The sequence below is a fragment of the Phascolarctos cinereus genome, unplaced genomic scaffold, assembly GCF_003287225.1.
Source record: "Phascolarctos cinereus isolate Bilbo 61053 unplaced genomic scaffold, phaCin_HiC Scaffold_4;HRSCAF=312, whole genome shotgun sequence".
Lineage (NCBI taxonomy): Eukaryota > Metazoa > Chordata > Mammalia > Diprotodontia > Phascolarctidae > Phascolarctos > Phascolarctos cinereus.
The window spans coordinates 638,172,096-638,192,697 of NW_027555847.1; positions in this window are offsets into that span (position 1 = coordinate 638,172,096).

The window sequence follows — 20,602 nt, forward strand, 5'->3', positions numbered from 1 at the left end:
TCGTTAGGACACATTCTCTTAGAGATGGAAGGACAGAACAATGAAGTGGAAAGAATACTGGATTTGGGATCAGAAAGCCTGGGAAAGGACCCCGAACCCACTACTTACCACCTCCATGATATTGGACAAGTGATTTCATCTTTCTGGGCCTCAGTTTCCTCATCTGTGAAAAAAAAAGAGACTCAACTAGGTAAACTCTGAAGTGTCTCTTAGCGATAAAACTATGATCCTATGACTTTAGAAGTTAAAGTGATAGAGCTAGAAGGGAACTTAGAACATAGAATACTAAAATACTGGATGCAGAATTTTAGGTTTGGAAAGAAGATTAGTAATCATCGGGTCCAAATTCCTCCTTTTGCAGATATGGAAACTGAGATACAGAGAGAGGTCCTGACATCCTCAACTCCTCACTCTTTCTGCCTCTTATCCAATCTCTCACCAAGGCCTGACAATTTTACCTTCCCAACAATTCTCATATCCAACCCCACTCCCAATACTGACACCCCCCTGGTGCAAGCCCTCATTACTTCATGCCTAGAGTATTGCAATAGTCCACTGGTGGGCCTCCCTGCTTCCAGTTACTTCCTTTTTCAGCTCATCTTCCATTTAGCTGTCTAATTAATATTCCTAAAGTGAAGATCTTGATATGTCAGCTCTATTCAATAAACTCCAACTGTTCCCTATCACATTGAAAGTCAAATATAAAATCCTGTTCCTGTTCAAAGCCCTTTACAACCTGGCCCCCTCCTTTCCAGCCTTCTTACACCTTGCTTATACCCACATATTCTAAGATCTGATGACACTGACCTCCTACCTGTTCTTCCCAGAAGATCCTCCATGTCCACACTCTAGGCATTTTCATTGGCTGTTTCTCATGCCTAGAATACTCTGTCTTCTCATCTCTGCCACCTAGTTTCCCTCATTGTCTTCAAGTCCAACCTAAAAATCCCATCCTTTATAAGAAGCCTTTCCTGATCCCCTTTAATGCTAATCCATTGATTTCCTCCAGTTTGTCCTACATATAGCTTGTTTGCACATAGTGGTTTGCATAGAGTTTTCCCCATTAGACTGTGAAAGCAGCTCTCTTTTGCCTTTTTTTTTTGTATCCCAGCACTTAGTGCAACGCCTGACACATAGCAGGTGCTCAATAAGCGTTTATTGACTGACTCACTTGCCCACATTCACCCAGAAAGTCAAATGAGCCATATCTAGAATCTGTCTCTTGATTTCATCTAGTGTTCCTTCCATTATATCATTGTCATGTGCTTTTAATATGGTCATTTATTGGATTTAGTCATTGCCTGTATGCCTAGTGTAAGAGTAGGGATCCACCTACCCATATTAAACACAGATTCTTGATTCAATCATTATCAGGCAACGATATAAATGAGGTGCAAACAAGCCCTCACTTTGGGGGTGAAATGCTTTGATCTTTGGATATATTAGAATTGATTGAAAGAATCAGATACATTGCTGAGGAGGGAGAGAAAAAGACAGAGAGAACAAGTCATTGCTCTCCACTCTATACATACATACAGCTATCTATAGAAATACTGATTTTGTGAAATATTATAAATACTATATACATATGTGTATATGTATATCTGCATTGTATATTATGTACCTATACATGTGTGTGTACAGCAAGCCAGTTTGAATTGAGCTTTACAGGAAGAGTTGAAGCAATTAAAGCAGGAGTGCGGCCTTGAGGACCTAGAGGGCCACATGTGGCCTAAAGGCTGCAGGTTCCCCACCTGTGGTGGTCAAAAGAATTGCCAAGGGGGAAAGGAAAGGATTAAGTCTGTTCCCCCTCCCCAGTACCACTGTCTAGGTGACCACTGTGAATTTCAAAATGTTAGATCTGGAGTTGTGATTATCAGTCACTACATCCCCTAGAAATTATAGCAATCTCTCTCAGCAGCAGCAGCTGACATTGATAACAGTCTCTCCATCTCCAGCTGAGAAATACAAGGACAAACTAGAGACGTTAAGGAAAGACATCTTCTGGACTCTACAAGCGCAATTGAATTCAGAAGTCAGCACAGAGCTGCAAGCGGACTCCAAAAGGGGAGTAAAAAGACTTCCAGTAACCAGGAGCTGTGACTTTACCTTAAGCTTAAGGCTACTTGCCCCAAGGTCCTTCCCTGTGCTTCAGTATGAACGATTTTGTTCTAGACTTTTTCAGGGATTGCTTTTTCTATCAACTGTTCTTAATAAACCATCTCAGTAAATGTCACTTTACAAAAGCTCATTTTCCATGGCTGATAATTAATGGAGTAGGCATGCTCTAGGCAGGAGCTCATGAACAAGAGTGCTGGTAACTCCCACAGCCTCTTCAGGTTATCTCTACAACTCTACAACAAGAGAAGTGGTTAGCTCTCCTCTGGGAACCTGGCCTGTGAATGGGAATAGGTGCTGGGGAATATGCCTGAAGGGAGTACTACAATAGTTTCCATATGCTCTGTCATCATTTTGTTGTCGTTGTTTTGGGTTTTTAGAGGCAATTGGGGTTAGGTGACTTGCCCAGGGTCACTCAGCTCTATTCACTGTGCCATCTAGCTGCCCCTTTGTGTCCCCTTCTGCTCTCCATGTTCCCTGCATCCTTCCTCTCCCTCTGACCCCTTTTCTCTCATCGTAAATGCTTTAAGTATGGATATCACTTTAATATATTTCAAAGAGAAAATGGGATTTTAAAGGCATTACAGGCAGGAAACAGGATTAAAGAAGCATTACAAAAGAAGTGCATTTGAAACACTGGGACTAGAGGATGTGGGCATAGTGAGTCCTCAGTAATGATGCTGATTGCTTAAGTCCTAAGTCTTTAAGTCTTGAACCCCAGCCTTATGATTCAGGGCTACCTTAATCAAAGGCCAAGGCCAGCTTAAGGGAGAAACTTCCTAAAGGAAGCTAGGGAGGCTGAGCAGAATTAAATTGAGTGGGAAACGGATTTCCCTTCTTGGTCAGGTTGGCAGCTTCGGCCTTCCACAGATGGATTAGCAGTTGCAAACACAGCTCTGCATATCTGACACATACGTGTTTGGTTTAGTATTTGTCCTCCAGCCAACAGCAGACAGATTTGGGAAGGGGGGATAGCAGGGCCTTAGAGAGAAGAAGAGCATGCTGTCCCAAGTCTTGGGTGACAACAGGCTCTGTTCTTGAGGCACAGCCAAAACACTTGTTTCCCACTAAATCTGAGTCATTCTCAAAAGAAGATCAGAGCCAGGATGGAAACTTTCTTACCAAACTTTCTTACCAGACATAAAATCTGGTAAGCTCTACGATGGCTAAGATATTCTTTGCTTGAATATAAGACCACAAGATAATGGCACAACCTCTAATAAGCAGAATCCAGTTAACCAGGGCTCCCAATTAACAGGAGGCTATGCTGTGCTCTACTTTGAAGAGAAAGAAGCGAATGCAATAAAATGATGCAGAATAAATGTTTCTTGATCTAAATTGAATCAAGGTAAATTGAACTCGTACTTTTTCTCCCATATGCTTGTGCTTACAGGCTATATCCTCCATGAAACATTCCCTGAGTCCATTCCATACCTCCATTGAGCATTTTAGAGTTGTCCCTACAACTGTAGGAGAAGTGCTAAGCACTTTGTAATTCTCTCATTTTATACTCACAACGACCCTGTGAAGTAGGTGCTATTATTATCCCCATTTTTACAGATGAGAAAACTGAAGTGAAGTGACTTGCCCAGGGCACCAGTTTGCAAGTGTCTGAGGCTGTATTTGAACTCAGATCTGCTTGACTTTACTTTGCCACCTAGCTCCCTCTGATCTCTCCCTTGTGGATCTATAATTAGCATGATATTTCTCTGAGAACATACTAGATCACCACCCCTGCACACACACACTAGACTGTAAGCTGCATGGGAATAGTAACACAGTTTTATTCCTTTTTTTTTCTTTTTCCTCTCACCTAGTACTTACTAGAATACCTTGTACACAGAATAGCAATAAGTTCTAGATCCATGATTTGCTTGTATAGGGAAATCCTGGATGAGAAAATTCCCTCTACCAATAAAGTTGAACACCTTCTCTGCAATGTACAGAGGTGCCTAGAGCTCTTAGGTTAAGACTTACCCTGGGTTATACAACCAGTATGTGTCAGGGGTAGAAACTAAACCTAGATTTTCCTATCTTAAGGCTAGTTTTCTATACACTATGCCATACTGCCTTTTATCCTGAACATTGTAGGTATGTAAAATGGTTGGTTGAAGAAGTACTCATATGTATATGGTACTTCAGGGCTTGTAAAGGAGTCATAAGTTTGTGAGGAAGATTTTTGTGTGTCCTCATTTCATGGGTGAAGGAAAATGAAATTTCAGTATAACTTCCACAGGCACATTTTAGTAAGCGTTAGAGCAGGGATTCAAACCTATCCCTCTTCTGATTCTCAGTCTAGCACCCTTTCAGACTTGGGAAGAATCAAAAGTAGTTCTGTAGCCAAGGAACATGGAGAACCCTGGCATAGTGTGTTCAAAGGAGCACCAGTCATGAGGTCAGAAAACTTGCATTTGAATCTTCCTCGAGACCTCCAGAGAGAGATAACTCCATGAAAGTCCCTGTCCTTTTTGGACAGCAATGATTGTTTGAACAATTTTCATTACAGTGAGCAGGCTACCATAAAAAGGCTTCAGCCTTCAGAAAAACTCTAAAGGTTCATCAGTGAATTGGATGAAGTGAATAGGTGACATACCCAGACCCTTGGCTTCTTCATCAAACTTGCCCTGGCCATTACCAGACTTCAGGTGCAGGATCAGTACAGAAGTGAGTGTAGAATTAGCATATTTGTAGATGATACAAGTAGGAGAGATGGTTAGCACATGAAATCAAAGCTGGTATACAAAAACTGCTTACAGGTCTGGAATGATGAGCTGAATCTAGTAAGACAAGATTAAATTGAACAGAAGGAAGGAAGGGAGGAAAAAAGGGAGGGATAAAGGGAGGAAGCAAAAAAGGAAGGGAAGAAAGAAAGAGAGAAAGAGAGAGAGAGAGAGAGAGAGAGAGAGAGAGAGAGAGAAAGAAAGAAAGAAAGAAAGAAAGAAAGAAAGAAAGAAAGAAAGAAAGAAAGAAAGAAAGAAAGAAGAAGGAAGGAGGGAAGAATGAGGGAAAGAGGAAAAGAAGAAAAGAAGGAAGGGAGAAAAAGAAGAAAGGAAGGGAAGAAGGAAGGAAGAAAAATATTTATTAAGTTAACCCTTAGATACAAAAAATTATATGCATATATAGAGATTCATTGGGCAAAACTAAAAAAGAATTTATTGAAAATACTTAGAAGATTTAATGGACTGCAAGATCACTGTGAGTCAATAACATGACAGCTTAAAAAAAAGCAGCTAGTGATATTCTAGATTGAGAAGCATAAAGCTCAGAGACCCTAGTTCTTCTATACTTTGTCCAAGTGAGATCATATAAATTTGGGTCCCCTCGTTTTAGGAAGGGCATTGAAAAACTGAAGCACTTTCAGAGAGAAACAATTAGGAGGGAGAAGAAATTAGAAGCTGGACTACTCAAGGCATAGTTAAAGGAATCAATAACCAATGCCCCAGTTAGCCTACATATATAGTATTAAGTTCAGCTTTTGGTGCTGAGACAAGGAAATACCAGAGACACAGATGGTGGAATGGATGACATACAATGGATAATGATTCACAAGCAGAAAAATAAATTGCCTAAACGAAGGAGACTTGAGTATTTTAGAGACAAAGTGGCTTACTTGCTGTATCCTGTACAGGATTTTTCACTGTCCCCTGTGCTTGGAATGCTCTTCCTCCTCTCACCTCTGCCTTTTGGAATTCCTAGAGACCTTAGGACTTAGTTTAAATGATACCTCATACATGAGACTTTTCCTGAAGCCTTGCAGTTTTTCATTTGTTTTGTTTGTTTTGTTTTCAGTCTTTTTCTAGAGTTCAAGGCTTTCTCATCCTCTTCCCTCATGGAAGGTGGCCCATGATGGGCATTTTGCTCAGAAGCAGTGTGTCCAGTAAGAGTACCATTTTCCATCTTCTCTTTCATGTTTAATGGGACAGAGTGAAACTCACAGGATGAGCAGGCATGAATAGATTGGAAACAGATAATAGATTTCATTGCCTTATTTCCTCCCCACTTCCCAGACTCACCTATATGTATTCCAAACTTCTCGAATACTTTTGATAACAATATTATCCAGTTATTTTTTTGCAACCTAATTGTCAACCTCAGCTCTTCACTCTCCTTTCACTCCATATATCCAATCAGTTACCAAATATTGTCATTTCTAACTCCACAGCATTTCTCAAATGTCTTCCTCTCTACTTACCAGAACACCACCTTTGCTCAAGCCAATATCACCCAGACTATTACAATAGCTTCTTATTTGTTTCCTCTTCTTCAAGCCCCTTATCTTTCTATACATCCTCCCTAGAGTTGCCAAAATAATTTTACTAAAGTACAAATCTATGTTACTTGTATACTCAATAAAATCCTTTGGCTATCTATTGATTCTGGAATGAAATAACAGTTTACCTTTATCTCATCATTTAAAAAAAAAGTTCACATTTTATAATTACATACAAATATAAATTGTATATTATATATATAGTGAATAATTATATAGAAATATAATGTATATTATATATCAATATATTATATTATATATACATATTTATATAAATATGTATTTTTATAAGTAAGCATATACATACTAGGGACGCATGCTGTTTTTTTTTTCTAAGGGAATGTACAGTAAACAAAAGTTTGGAAACCATTGCTGAAGACTGATAGCTCTTCATTGAAGACACTGAGACCCAGAACCCACATATAGTCAGATTCTCAGGCATAGTGGGCAACCCCTGAACCACTCACAAGTAGTCCTACTCTCCAAGCTCCCTAAAGCAAGGCTCACACACAAACTACCCTCTCCAGTCTTTGACTCTTATTGCCTTCCATGCATAGGGTCTCTCCTTGGGCTCCATGCTCCTGAAAGTACACATTTATTCTCCTTCATCTCTCTAGAATCACTACTCTTCAAATCCATCCTTCTGACTCATAGGCACATTCTCTTCTCCTTTTCCCTCTCACTCCCACTTATTTTGCAAACCCAGATCTAGTCTCTACCACAAAGGCTAGTCTTTGTCATCAGGACTGCTCTGTCACCAAGACAGAGAGACTGTCTTGATGTCCTTAAGAACACCTAGAGAATTATTGACAGCTGACAACAAGCAGGCACTTGGATTTCCTCAGACTCACAGCTGTTCTCCCTTTGGTGTAACAGTGGAGTTTTTGTGAAGGAGGAATATTTACTTCAAAAGATAATCACAAATACACAAGCTTACTCCCCCTAATACGTGGGAGGTGTAATCCTCCTCCCACTCTGCATGACCTCAGTCTCTGGGTAGGGGAAGGGGACTAGGTGTACAATTTAGCTCAGTTCCCATACAGTGGAGTCCCAGTTCCAAATTCAAAACCCCTCTCAGGCTGAAGTCCCATGGAAAACTGGCTTCTCAGGGCTTCCATTCTGGGCTGGCTGGCTATTGTACCAGCCCACCTGCAGTCCTGGCTCTAAAATCACCATGGTTCAAACTCCATGTCAGAGAGGTATTGACCTCTAACACCTAAAACTGAAGATAACCAACACAGAACAGAAACAAATACTTCCAGGCCCTTTTCTTGGTGCTAAGATAAAAGTTCTGTTCCTGGCATCCATGATGGGCATTGGGCACAACTCTAGGAGCACAGTCAAAAAAAATGGTGGAAGTAGAGCAAACAGCTTGGTTGGGCTACTTTTAAAGATGTAGGCAGTTACTCAAGGAGGCTACCCTAACTCAAATAATAGGGATACAGTGGGCTCCATGTTATGCATGGTAGGCATACTCAAAAGTCAGGTTATATTGGCATCCCCAGTATCTAAGGCTACCAAGCTGGAGAGGCTTTAATTAAGGAGTGGCAGCAAATGGTGTGCTGTCTCTTGATGATCAGCCTAGCTAAACTTGTAGACACTTATTCTCAGACAGGTGACCACCAGAGGATGATTATATTTTTCCTAGAGTAACTCATGACAGCATAGTTGTAATCTGTTGTAATCTGCATTGAGGAACAAAGTAGCCCACAGTTCCTGGAAGTACTAAAGAAGTTTTCCAAAGTGTGGGAACTGCAAATCTAATGTTTTTGAGTACAACTCCCACATGAATACAATTAATTTTTTTCAATGAAAACAATGTTCAAATCAAAGCCAGCAATAGAGTAACAAGGCAAATTTGATCCAATTGATAGAAAAGACAGTGTGGAGATTATTTAGTCTACTATGTGCAATTGAGATTGTAGGATTACAGAATTAGAGATTGAAATAGTCTTAAAGGTCATGGGATCCAAGCTTCTCGTTTTACAGAGATGAGAAAACTGAGGCTCCCAGAGGTTAAGAGCTTGCCCAGGATCACATAGCTAGTAAATGGCAAAGATGGGATTAGAATCTATATCCTTCTGACTCCAAGCCCACCAAATTTTAGTTAATTCTTAAGGTACAAGGAAACATGCATTTATTAAGCACTTACCATATGCCAAGCACTATGCCAAGTGCTGGGGATACAAATATAGGTAAAATGATAATTCCTGCCCTCAAGGAGTTTGCCTTCTATTGGGGGAAAATAGTACCCAAATGGGAGTTAAAGTGGGAAAACGAGAAAGGTACTGTGTCTGGGGACAGGATTTTGAAGTCCAGAAAAAGTGGGTGGTGGGGAGATGAAGAGGCCAGCTTGGACCCTTTCACAAAATGGAGGCTTTAGGAGGAACTCACAAATGGAGGAAGAGGGGACACCTTATAGAGGCATCCCCCAAATTGAGCAGGTCACAGTTGTGGTGTAATTTTCCAGAGCAAGAAGGCCCCAAGGGTAGGGAATCTGAGGCCTTGAGGCCACATGTGGCCTTCTAGGTCCTTGGGTGCAGCTTTTGACTGAGTCCAAGTTTTACAGAACAAATCCTTTTATTAAGGGGACTTGTTCTGTGCAGTTTGGATTTTGGTCAAAGGGCCCCACTTGAGGATCTGGAGGGTCACATGTGGCCCTTAGGCCACAGGTTCTCCACCCCTGCCTTAGGCACTAGGGAAGCTTCAAGATGAGACTATGAGAGAAACACGATTTTGCAGTCTAGAGAAAGACTCAGTTCAGGCTTAATCTTTCATGATCATGATAAGTTGGTATATACTCACAACAGAAATACTAAGTTAAAAATACCCAAATCCAGAAAATACAATATTCCATATCATGAAATTCACAAATACTTTTACTGACAAAAAGGAAAGATAGATGGTTTGCTTGGAAGAATGCTTTAACTACAAATAACATGAAATGTAATAAATTGAAATGACATTAAAAGTCTACATTGACAAAATAAGGTAATTTTTCTAGAGCAAATTAGGTGTTTTTAGTAAATGAAAACCTTTTTTTTTTTCAAAAACTATGTGACATCAAAAAGATTGCTTGCATTAGATGAGGGGACTTGAAGAAGTGCTAATTCTAAAACATCATTTAGTAGGAGAAATGATGGTGTTGATGGGATTATGGGATCTGGACCTCTATATAGAAAAGATCATATCTCTGGGATCTGGACCCTTCAGAGCCACTGAAGTTTCCCACACCCACATTTCAACTGAGCCCAACCCAGTCTACCTAAATGCAATAATCCTTTTAACTGCACTCTCACTGTGGCTCTCTGACCACTTAACTCCTTCCACTGTCTTCACCTGGCCCACCCCAGGCTGCTTGCCACTCCTTAACCCCATCCAGGTCTTCTCACTGTCTTTTCTTGTACATAAGTACCAATCTTACCCCCATTAAATTGTGCAGATTCCCTAAGAATTTCACCAGCTCCTATTGGTGTCACAATACTGAAGATTTACTAGGAATCTTGCCTGCCTAACTCCTATTATAATAAAATGTCACTACTCTGACTGAAGGAAGGCTTGAGAGGTTGAATTCTTTCAAGGCAGACCGTGTGTATCCTTGCATTTTGGAGTTCCCAGCACCCCTACAGCTATTACCTATAGCTATCAATATGATCAAAATTATGTTTGGTTAATCTTATACAAAGAAGCTTTGAATGTTTCCAACTTTACATAATATGTTGAAAAGAAAATTGCCCATATGTGTGAAGACTTTTTTTGATCAATTAATGGAGAAACTGACATGTTCCTCTTTTACATTAAAGCAAATGAAGGCAAAGATATGAAGATACTCCTTTGATTATATATTTAAGATATGCTGTTGAAACTAATGTTAAATAAGACTTGTTACTTTGCAAACTTTTTCATAACAGTGCCAAATCAAGAGGAAATTTCAATTCCACAATTGGTGGAATTGTTAATGAAAATGACATAATGAGAGGAAATAGTATTGAACTATGAACTAACAGATATCAGAATGAAAGGTGAGTCTATAAGCACTAGTTAAAAATATGGCCCTTTGTGCAGGTTTGACACATTGCATGCTTCACAGACCATTTGTATTAAGAAATATAAAAGAGAAATTATATACAGTTTAAATCATTACAAAAGTAAAAAACAAATCTTATTTTTTAAAAGTCCATTAAAAGAAAATCTTTACAAAAAGTTCTTTACAAAGTATTGTGATTATAGTAGCCAGAAGATAGAGTATTTCTATATTATTGTAAAACCCTGGCTTTCTCATAACAAAGTACTTCAGACTATAAATGGCTATTTTTCTTAATGATGAGAAGTTAAGCAAAATCATTTTCTTTTTCTTTTTTTTTTTGGCTAGGCAATAGGGTTAAGTGACTTGTCCAGGGTCACACAGCAAGTAAGTGTTATGTGTCTGAGGCCACATTTGAACTCAGGTCCTCTTGAATCCAGTGCTAGTGCTCTATCCACTGCACCACCTAGCTGCCTCTCATTTTAATTTTCAAAATGCCATATTGACACACATAATTATCAGATATTTCTGAAAAACTGAATATTATAAATTCAAGATCCTCAAATTGATATTCTGATGCAGATTGAAGAAATAATTGCATTGATGGAAAAGTTGAAGTCATGGAAAATACATTTAGAAGATTATTTTCCATTTGTTCCCTTTCCTGAAAATAAAATAGCAAAAAATAATGGCCTGTATGTTATTCACTTGACCAGACTACAGAAGCAATTTTAATTTTATCCTAAAGACCTTGATATTTCTAAATATAAGTGATTAAGGAGCCCTTTTGTCATAGGCAAATATGATACACTTGAAATTACACTAGAGTGGTTAATAGATTTGCCTTGTGATAGTAGGTCAAAACAAGTGTTTGAAGCTCAAAAGCTTACCTCTTTACCATGATTTTTTCTAAAAAAAAAAAAGCAGTCTGGCTTATCAAAAAAAAGTTGCTAATTTCACTACCATTTACTGCTACTACCACACTTTATTTGTGTGAAAAGATTATTTTAGCTGCAGTTATAAGGACAAAATATCACTCTAACCCTAAATGTCATCAGCCATACTGACACATTAAGCAACTCTCTCCCCTCCAAAAAAGCTCACAGTAATGTGATAACATTACTACCATTGTTTATCAATATGAAGATTGTAAAATTTATCAACTGCATTACATTATTTATCTTACGTAAGATTTGTGTGACATAATTGTAACATTTAAAATTTTATTGGAACAAAATATGAACTAAGAAAATGATTCACATAAATGCTTTTATGAAGTTGGTGAGTAACAATATTTTTATATAAAAGGGGAAATGTTACTACATAAAGATCTGCAACAATCTATTTATAAGGAATTCTTATTCTTAATAGCCAGAGAAGAGTCTGCCTGGTATTCCCACTAGGGTATTTAGGGAACATTGTCCTGTTTAGGGGCTATTCTGGCTTGGCTAGGGATTTGAGGGAAAGAGACTGACTAATTAACTCTTTATGAGCTTAGCCCACTAAAGTTTATTGATGCCAAGACAAGCCCTCAGTGGAAAAAGATACAAAGGGGAAATTACATATCTCACACGTAGCAAACCCCAGTCTCAACCTTTGAATTGCTGTTGGAGTCAGGACCTAGCTAACTGCATAGGATTACAGAGTGCCCCATAGACCCTGAGATTTCTATTTCATTATAGCTGAGTGTAAAACAAGCTAGTCTAAGGTTAAGCAAAGTTCCATGCTTATAACAATGATATACATTTATATTTGACTTATATGTATATTACATGACTTACATTTATATTATACAGCTTTCAAGTTTGCAAAAAACTTTTCTCCCAACAATCCACTGAGGTGTGTTGTATTATTGTATGTGAAGTATTATGTTCATATTTGGCTTCTGAAGTATACTTATTATTCCCATTTAACAGACGAATAAAATGAGGCTAAGTGACTCACCCATGATTTATTTCATAAGTGTCTAAGCAGTTGACCTTGGGTCTCTTAACCCCAACACTTAACCCTTTAACACTCTATTTACTCTGCTATGTTATATACATGACCTGCCAGCCATAAGTAAGCTAGGTAATAGTGAATGTCTAAGTTGGTACAATTTCTTTAGTACCTCTAATTTAGTACACTAATCCTCTCTGGCTTTTTCTGTCAACATGTCCTCACCTTACCACTTCAATTTTTAAGGGGAAGGAGAGAGCTAACCTCTCTCAGGCACCCCATCCCGCTTGTACAAATCCAGCCTCCTCTCCAGTTACTTACTACTCAGTGGTGAAGACAAGCAGCTACATCCTGAAAAGGCCATTTTGTTTGATTTACAAACGTGGTTTGTGTGAGTGGCTGCCCGAGACATTCTCATCATATTAAATAAGTGAAAGGGAAAGTAAACCCGCCCAATATCCTCACACTTTCTGCCATTCCTGTTACTTGTTGGCAGACCTATCAGTCAGCATCGGATTATATAATGGTAATGTCATAAGCAATTCAAACTTTACCTGGTTGGTCTAGTGCTGACTGACTGCTCAGCCAGTGAGGGTAGTTTCTGGAAAAGTAGAAGGGGTTGGGGAGAAAAGGGGGAGAAATCTCTTGCCCCTATAGCTTTATATGCCTAATAGTACCTGCTAGGCACAGCTTTGAACCTACTCAAGAACGCTGCCTATTAAAGCTTCATATCAAGAACATTTAGGAAATTCTTCAGAAAATGGAACTGGGGAAGGATGCATAAATGTGTCTGCTCATTGTTCTTTAAGAGCTGTTCTGTTAAGGAGATGAGGAGAGACCAAGGGGAGCAAGAACTTCTGGGATGAAAACATGGGAGTCAATAAGGTCATTGCTGGAGTAGCTGCACCAAGCCATGGTGGGAATCACTTGGGGTGTGCCTATTGAGCTTGAGAGACGCAGTGAAGGGGGAAGTTCACTTTCTAGTAGCTTCACATTTCAGTCAATTATTCTTGCTAAGTAGATATTAAACTAGATATTTATTGCTGCTAAAGGAGGATGAATACTGTCAATATGTGCTAAATTTCATTGCTCTGTGACAAAGCTCTGGTTGCTATGTCCTAGGGATGTCTATTTGTAATGGGAGTAGTACAGTGTAAATTGTGGGGTTCCTAAGGCACTGTCTTGCCTGAAATGACTCTTCCATGCATCAGCTGCCTTCCCCTACTGCAGAGGCTTCCATAGGCATTTCGGAAGAAAGTATGGAATAGTTCAGAGGATTAGCCTATATGCATAATCGTACATTCTGTGTCTAAGCTGTAATGTGTTGTGTACTGGACCTGGAATCAGGAGACCTGATAAATATTATCTCCATTTTATAAAGAAGGAAACTAAAGCCCAGAGAAGTTAAATGACTTGCTTTAGGTCTGACTCTAAACCTAGACTACTTCCACCTTACAATGTGCTGTCTCTTGTATTATAAACATACCTCAAATGTGTATGGGCCTTCCTAATTTATGAAACACTTTCATCTATATTAAGAGCAGCTAGGTGGAGCAGTGGATAAAGCCCTGGGCTTGGAATCAGGAAGACCCATCTTCATGAGTTCAAATCTGGCCTCAGATGCTTACTAGCTGTGTGACACTGGCCAAGTCACTTAACTTCAGTTAAGTGTCTCAGTTTCCTCATCTGTAAAATCATCCAGAGAAGGAAATGGCAAACTACTCCAGTATATTTGCCAAGAAAGCCTTATATATGGTCACAAAGAGTTGGTCATGACTGAAACAAGGATGACTATGATTTCATATATATTATTCAATGGTGAATTGGAAAGAGTGCTTGGGAAGGAGCCAGTTAATCTGACACTTATTCCTTATATACTTTGGGGTAGATCTTTTAATGTCTCTAAGCTTGATCTATGGAACAGAGGGGGAAAACAAAACCTGTTCCCCTTAACTCTCAGGGTCATTATGAGGGAAGCATGTAAAGTACCATACAAGCATGAGCTCTGTTTTAAAATTATATTTTCTCTATTATCCCCATTTTTCGGATGAAGAAACCAAGGTAACAGAGTGTACAAGTGACTTATCTAATGTCACCCTGAAGTTGTGCAGCTAAGTTGTGACCTCCATCATAGCATCTCAAGGCAGAGAATGGCTTCAGAAGGATTTCCTGCAGGCAGAACATGCTCCAAGTGCTTTCTCTCAGTTCCTCCAGGAGGGAAAGAACAGGGTCAAATTTAGAGCCTCTTGAGATTCGGGACAAGGCTAGGCATACAGAATGTTTCAAACAGGGCCCTTAACTGTGACAGGTGTGGTTGAGAGAGATACCAGCTGGCCAAAGCTGACACAAGGCAGGAGAGAGGAAGCAGGAAGCAGTGGGTGGCTGCTGTTTTTATGACATTTTCTTCATGGAGTTTTGCTTAAATAGTCTCTGATTTTACTTCCCTGTGTTCCAGCTTGGAGTTAGCTTTTGTCACTGCTGGAGATGTTATATGCCACGCACTAGCTTATCCCTGATGAGCTCATGCACACAGACTTTTCCTCTGTGTGTGTGTGTGTGTGTGTGTGTGTGTGTGTGTGTGTGTGTGAGTGAGTAAGTAGAGAGAGAGAGAGAGAGAGAGGAGAGAGAGAGAGAGAGAGAGATTATGCTATATGTCTCTTACATAGTGGAGAGAACATCGTACTTAGAATCAGACAACTAAGGGTTGAATCCTGGATCTGATATATCCCCATTGTCTTATCCTGGTAAGGTCATATCACCTCTCTAGGACTCAGTTCCTTCAGCTCTACAGTGGGGATAATAATATCCACATAATATCTGCTGGCCTATTGAAGACAAAATGCTTTGTAAGGCTTAAAGGAATAGGGAGAGGGACTGATTTTATTGGCATAGGGCACTCCCAGATGAGGGCATTCCCTCCTCTAATGCAGTGTGACAATTTTTCAGCAATTTTTGGTCTTAGATAGTTTCCTGGGGAGTTCATAGTGGTTAATTGACTTGTCTAAGGTCATACAGCCAGTATGTGTCAATGGGGATTTGAATCTAGGTCTCCTTCACTCCAAAGCCCTCTCTTTATCAATTACACTTTATTGCCTCTCACTTAAAACACTAATATAAGTTGTAAATATAATTTGCTAATTAACGTAAGTTGTTACCAATAATGGCATTGGTTAGGGATGCCATAGAATGGATTTTTGTTCAGATTCAGGTTAGACTTGATGGAATCTAAGGTGAGAATCTGTGTTTATCACATGTATATGTGTGTGTGTCTCAACATGTGACAAAATGGATTCCTTTTCACGTTTCTCAAATCTGTTTATCTTCCTTACATCCCAATTTCTATTGATGGCATGGCCATCCTCATTTATTCCTACTTCAGATCTCAGTCTTCTTTGACTCATCTCTCTCCATTGGCTCCATGTTCTTGACAAGTGCCAATTCCTTTTGATTCTATCCACAACCAATTTTATTTTCAGAACAGACAGTATCCTTGAGCCATGGATCGTACCTGTAATACCCACTTCCTTACAATATCCATTACCTGATATTCCTATATTTCTTTAGGTCATGGCTTTTTAGAAATTAGATGGGATTCAACCATACAGAGACTCTTTTACCTTCAAAGGCAGCAACTCAGAAGTGGAGGTTATTGTGAGAGGTGACACAGTGGATAGAGTACCCGGCCTGGAGTCAGGAAGACTCATCTTCCTGGGTTTAAATCTGGCCTCAGACACTTCCTGATGAATGACCCTGAGCAAATCTCTTCACTCTGTTTGCCTCAGGCTCCTTATCTATAAAATGAGCTGGAGGGGCAGTTAGGTGGTACAGTAGATAGAGCACACCCTGAAGTCAGGAGGACCTGAGTTCAGATACGACATCAGACCAAACACTTGACACTTACTAGCTGTGTGACCCTGGTCAAGTCACTTAACCCCGATTGCCTAAAATATTTTTTTAAAAATGAGCTGAAGAGGAAAATGGCAAACCACTCTAGTATCTTTGCCAAGAAAAACAACAAAAGATTAGATAAAGCATTTATTAAGTGTTTACTATGTGCTGTACTAAGCACAAATTAAAGTAAGAAGAAAGATAATGCCTACCTTCAAGGAGTTTCCCCTCAAATAGATAGAGATTACACATAAAAGAGCTGAAAAGCAAGAGACAATGCATGAAAAATACTATCCACCTCCAGAGAAAGAACTGATGAACTCTGAGTGCAGATTGAAGCATTTTTTCCACTTTATTTGTCTTGGTTTTTTTTCAACATGACTAATATGAAAATGGGTTTTGCATGACTTCACATGCATAATGAGTATGATTATACAAGCATTAGCTTGCCTTCTCAATGAGTGAGGGAGAGGCTTGAGGGAGGCAGAGAAGTTTGAACTCAGAATTTTTAAAGATAAGTGCACAAAAAAAGAGGTGGGAAAGGAGAAAAGGAGCAAGGTGGAAAAGTCCTGAAAGGGGTAGTGAATATGGTGGACATAGGTATTCTCTCAAATGGAGATTCTGAGAGAAATGATTATTAAATAACAAATTATTTGGGACATCTCTGACCTTGCCCAAAAACTTACCCCACCTAGATCATTTTATCTAGGTGGAGCTGTTGCTTCACCCAACTAGGAAAAAGCCTTACAAAGAGATTCTAATCTGGTGAAAACCAGCTGATTATATTTTGGTCAGCCAGGTGTGATTAGAGGTGCACCCACACACACACACACTTTTGTCTAGATTGCCCTAGCCAAGGGTAGTCTGGATAAGAGAAAAGTCTCTTTGTCCAAGACTGAATGAGTAGTCACTCCACTCCTCTCATTAAAATAGGTCCACCTCTCATTATAATATTCATTATTTTCATTAATTGTTCACCAGAGGTTGCCACCTTTAAGACCACCCACTCTTCTAAGATCATGTAAGAGTTAGATGGGTTCCATAAGGGATCTTTGGCATTCAAGAGTGCCATTCACCCCTTTTCATTAATTGTATGCTACAATAATTAATAAAATAACTAATTACCCAGAAATAATGTCACTCAAATGTTTTCTATGTCACAGTTCCAAAATGGAGTTCACTAACTGGAGAAGAGGCCTTGGAGCTGGACGTGTCTCCAGTGAAAGAAGAAGATTATTGAGATGGAGGTGGGAAAATCGTCTTGAGAGTTAGGATTAAGTTGGGCCACTGATCTCCTCCCTAAGCTCCACTCTTAGAGTACTGTTCATTCACACATCTTCCACTCAGTTCATTCTGCAATATTCCATGTGTGTGACCTGCTCAATTCTTCTCTCTCTGATTGGGCTTATATCTTGTCAGTGACTCCTAACTGATCTCTGGGTTTTATTATTTCCTAATTCCAGTGATACTAATACAGAACATGTAGATATTCACATAGCAGAGAGGCAAGGTACTCACTATCCCAAACCTTCTTTATATCTTAGGTAAAGTCCAATGGAACTGCCTGACTCTAGGCTTTCTTAGGCCTTTCAGGTTATCTTACATACTGCTTCCAAAATATAATCCATGCCAGAACCTGACCTCTGAGAAAATGGACAAGGTTCAATTTGGGGCAAGGTGTGGAGAATGTTTTAAATAATAAAGGTGTGTGCCCCCACTCAGGAACTTCCATGAGAGTATCAAAATTTGATTGTACCTTGAAAAGGATTCTCAGTTCCCATGAAGTATTCATGGTATGAAAAAGGGTACTAAACATAGAATAGGATACTATATTTAGAAATTGGTTTATTTGTTTTATTCATTGGCCTCTGTGCTGTATTGGACACTGGGGACTACCATCTCCTCCTACTTACTCTTTCTTCTCTACTTTTTGTTATACTCTTCTCTATGGGGAAAGCAAATAGAATTTTGACTTGGAGTCAGGAAGACCTGAGTTCTAATCCTACCTCACATACTTCATAACTTTGTAGCTCTGGACAAGTCACCTAATTTCTTTCTATTTGAATTTCCTTATCTGTAAAATGGGGATAATATAAACATCTGCTTTCCAGGATTATTGTGAGGATCAAATTAGATAATACATGTAAAGCATTTTCCGAATCTTAAAGTGATATATAAGGGAGGGGGGAAGGAAAGGGATGAACACTTATGTAGTGCCTCCTATGTGCCAGGTACTGTAGTTAGCACTTTTCCAAATATTATGTCATTTAACACTCACAATAATCATACAAGGTAAGAGTTGTTATCATCCTCAGCTTACAGTTGAGGAAACTGAGGCAGGCAGCAATTAAATGACCTGCTCAGGGTTACACAGCCAGTAAGTGAAACCAATCTGAACTCAGGTCTTCCTGACTCTAGGCCCAGTACTACCTATCCACCGTGCCACTATACAAATGTGAGCTGTCATCATCAGCATCATCATCATCATCATCATTGTTATATTATTATTATCATTATTATTTCTCTTACTTATCTGACCACACCTTCTCAGTTTCCTTTATCGGCCCGTGACCCATATGATACGTGCACCTCCAGGGTATGTCCTGTGCCTTTTGTCTTTCTAAATTCTTTCTTAATGATGTCATCATGAATTTTATTATCATCTCCATGCGGGTGGCCATGTATACATGTAACCCAAGTGTCTCTCTTGAACACAGGTACCGTATCACCAACTGCTTCAAGATATTTCAGATGGATAACACAGATACCTTTCTGATTCAAAATGTCCAAACTAGAACTCCTTTTGTGCCCCCTTTCCCAACTACCAGCACTCCCTTCTACTGAGCCTGCCTATTTCTATCCGGGGTTCCATTATTTTTCTTTTCTTACAAGTTTTTACCTTGCTCTCCTTCACCCCACATGCAATGAGGGGCTAAATTTTTCCATTTCTACCTTCACAACACCTCTCACATCCAACTCCTCTTTACTCACACTACTACCACCTTAATGCAGGACCTTATGCCCTCTGACCTGGACTGTTACCAGAGACCCTCTGCCTCAAGTCTCTTCCCTCTCCCAACTTCAAACCATTATCCATCAAGCTGCCAAAGTGATTAAGGTGCACATCCGCGTCACTCTCCTACTCAATAAGCTTGAATAGCCTTCTATTCTGTTTAGCATAATATATAAACTCTTCAATTTGGCTTTTATAGCAATTCACAACTATTTTTCCATCCTCATTATGCATTGCTCCCCTTTCGACACTTACGATCCTGTCAAACTCACCATCTCTCTCTTCTTCACACATTTTACTTCATCCCATCTCAATGTTTTTTGCAGTGGCCACCCCTATGACTGGAATGTACTCCCTACACACCACTGCTTTGTAGAATTTCTAACTTCCTTCAGGATACAGTTTAAGTACCACCTTCTACTCAGTGCCTTTTCTGATTCCACCGGCTCCCACCCTTTCCTCTCATAAATGCCTTTTATTTAGGATAGAGGCATAGACAGTGCCTGTGGTTTCATTGGCATAGAGAATGCTTGGACAAAGAAATTCCCTCAGCACCTTCTCTTCAATCTATAGTCCTAGAGAGTTTCCAGATAAAGTATAGGGCAGCTAGGTGGTGCAGTGGTTAGAGTAGCAGGCCTGAAATCAGGAAGACTCATCTTCCCGGGTTCAAATCTGGCCTTAAACACTCCCTAGCTGTGTGACCCTGGGAAAGTCGTTTCACCCTGTTTGCCTCGGTTTCCTCATGTGTAAAATGAGCTGGAGATGGAAATGGCAAACCAGAGTCTTTGCCAAGAAAACCCCAAATGGGGTCACAAAAAGTCAAGCGTGACTGAAATAACTGAACAGCAGATAGAGCACTGAAAATTTAACAGTAACGCATTCAAACTTCACGGTAACACACTCAGTACAAGTCAGAAACAGGAGCTCTTTGCTCCCTACCCTCTGGAGAATATATGGCTCAAGAAATTAGAAATATCTCTTCATTTTGACTTATCTTGGGCATTACTTCTTCACTCTCCTGTCTCCGCCAAGTAGCGTCTGAAGTCCTTCTTGTCAATTGCCAATCTCACTCTCATGTGGCTGCCGGTATGGAAACTATTGCTCAGTATTTCTTGGCCCATGTGACTTTGGACATTTTTGTAACAGGATAAGGGACAAGGACAAAAGGGGCAAGAGAGGAGCAGGGATCCTCTATTCCTATCAGCACACGCCAATACAGATTGATCCTCAGTAAGCAAAATATTGATCACAGCATTCTTCTATGGAAAAACTTTTAATGGCACCCCACTTGCCCAACAAAGATAGCCTAAACTCCTTCTTTTGTTACTTTCTTGTCTTTCATTTTCAGAGG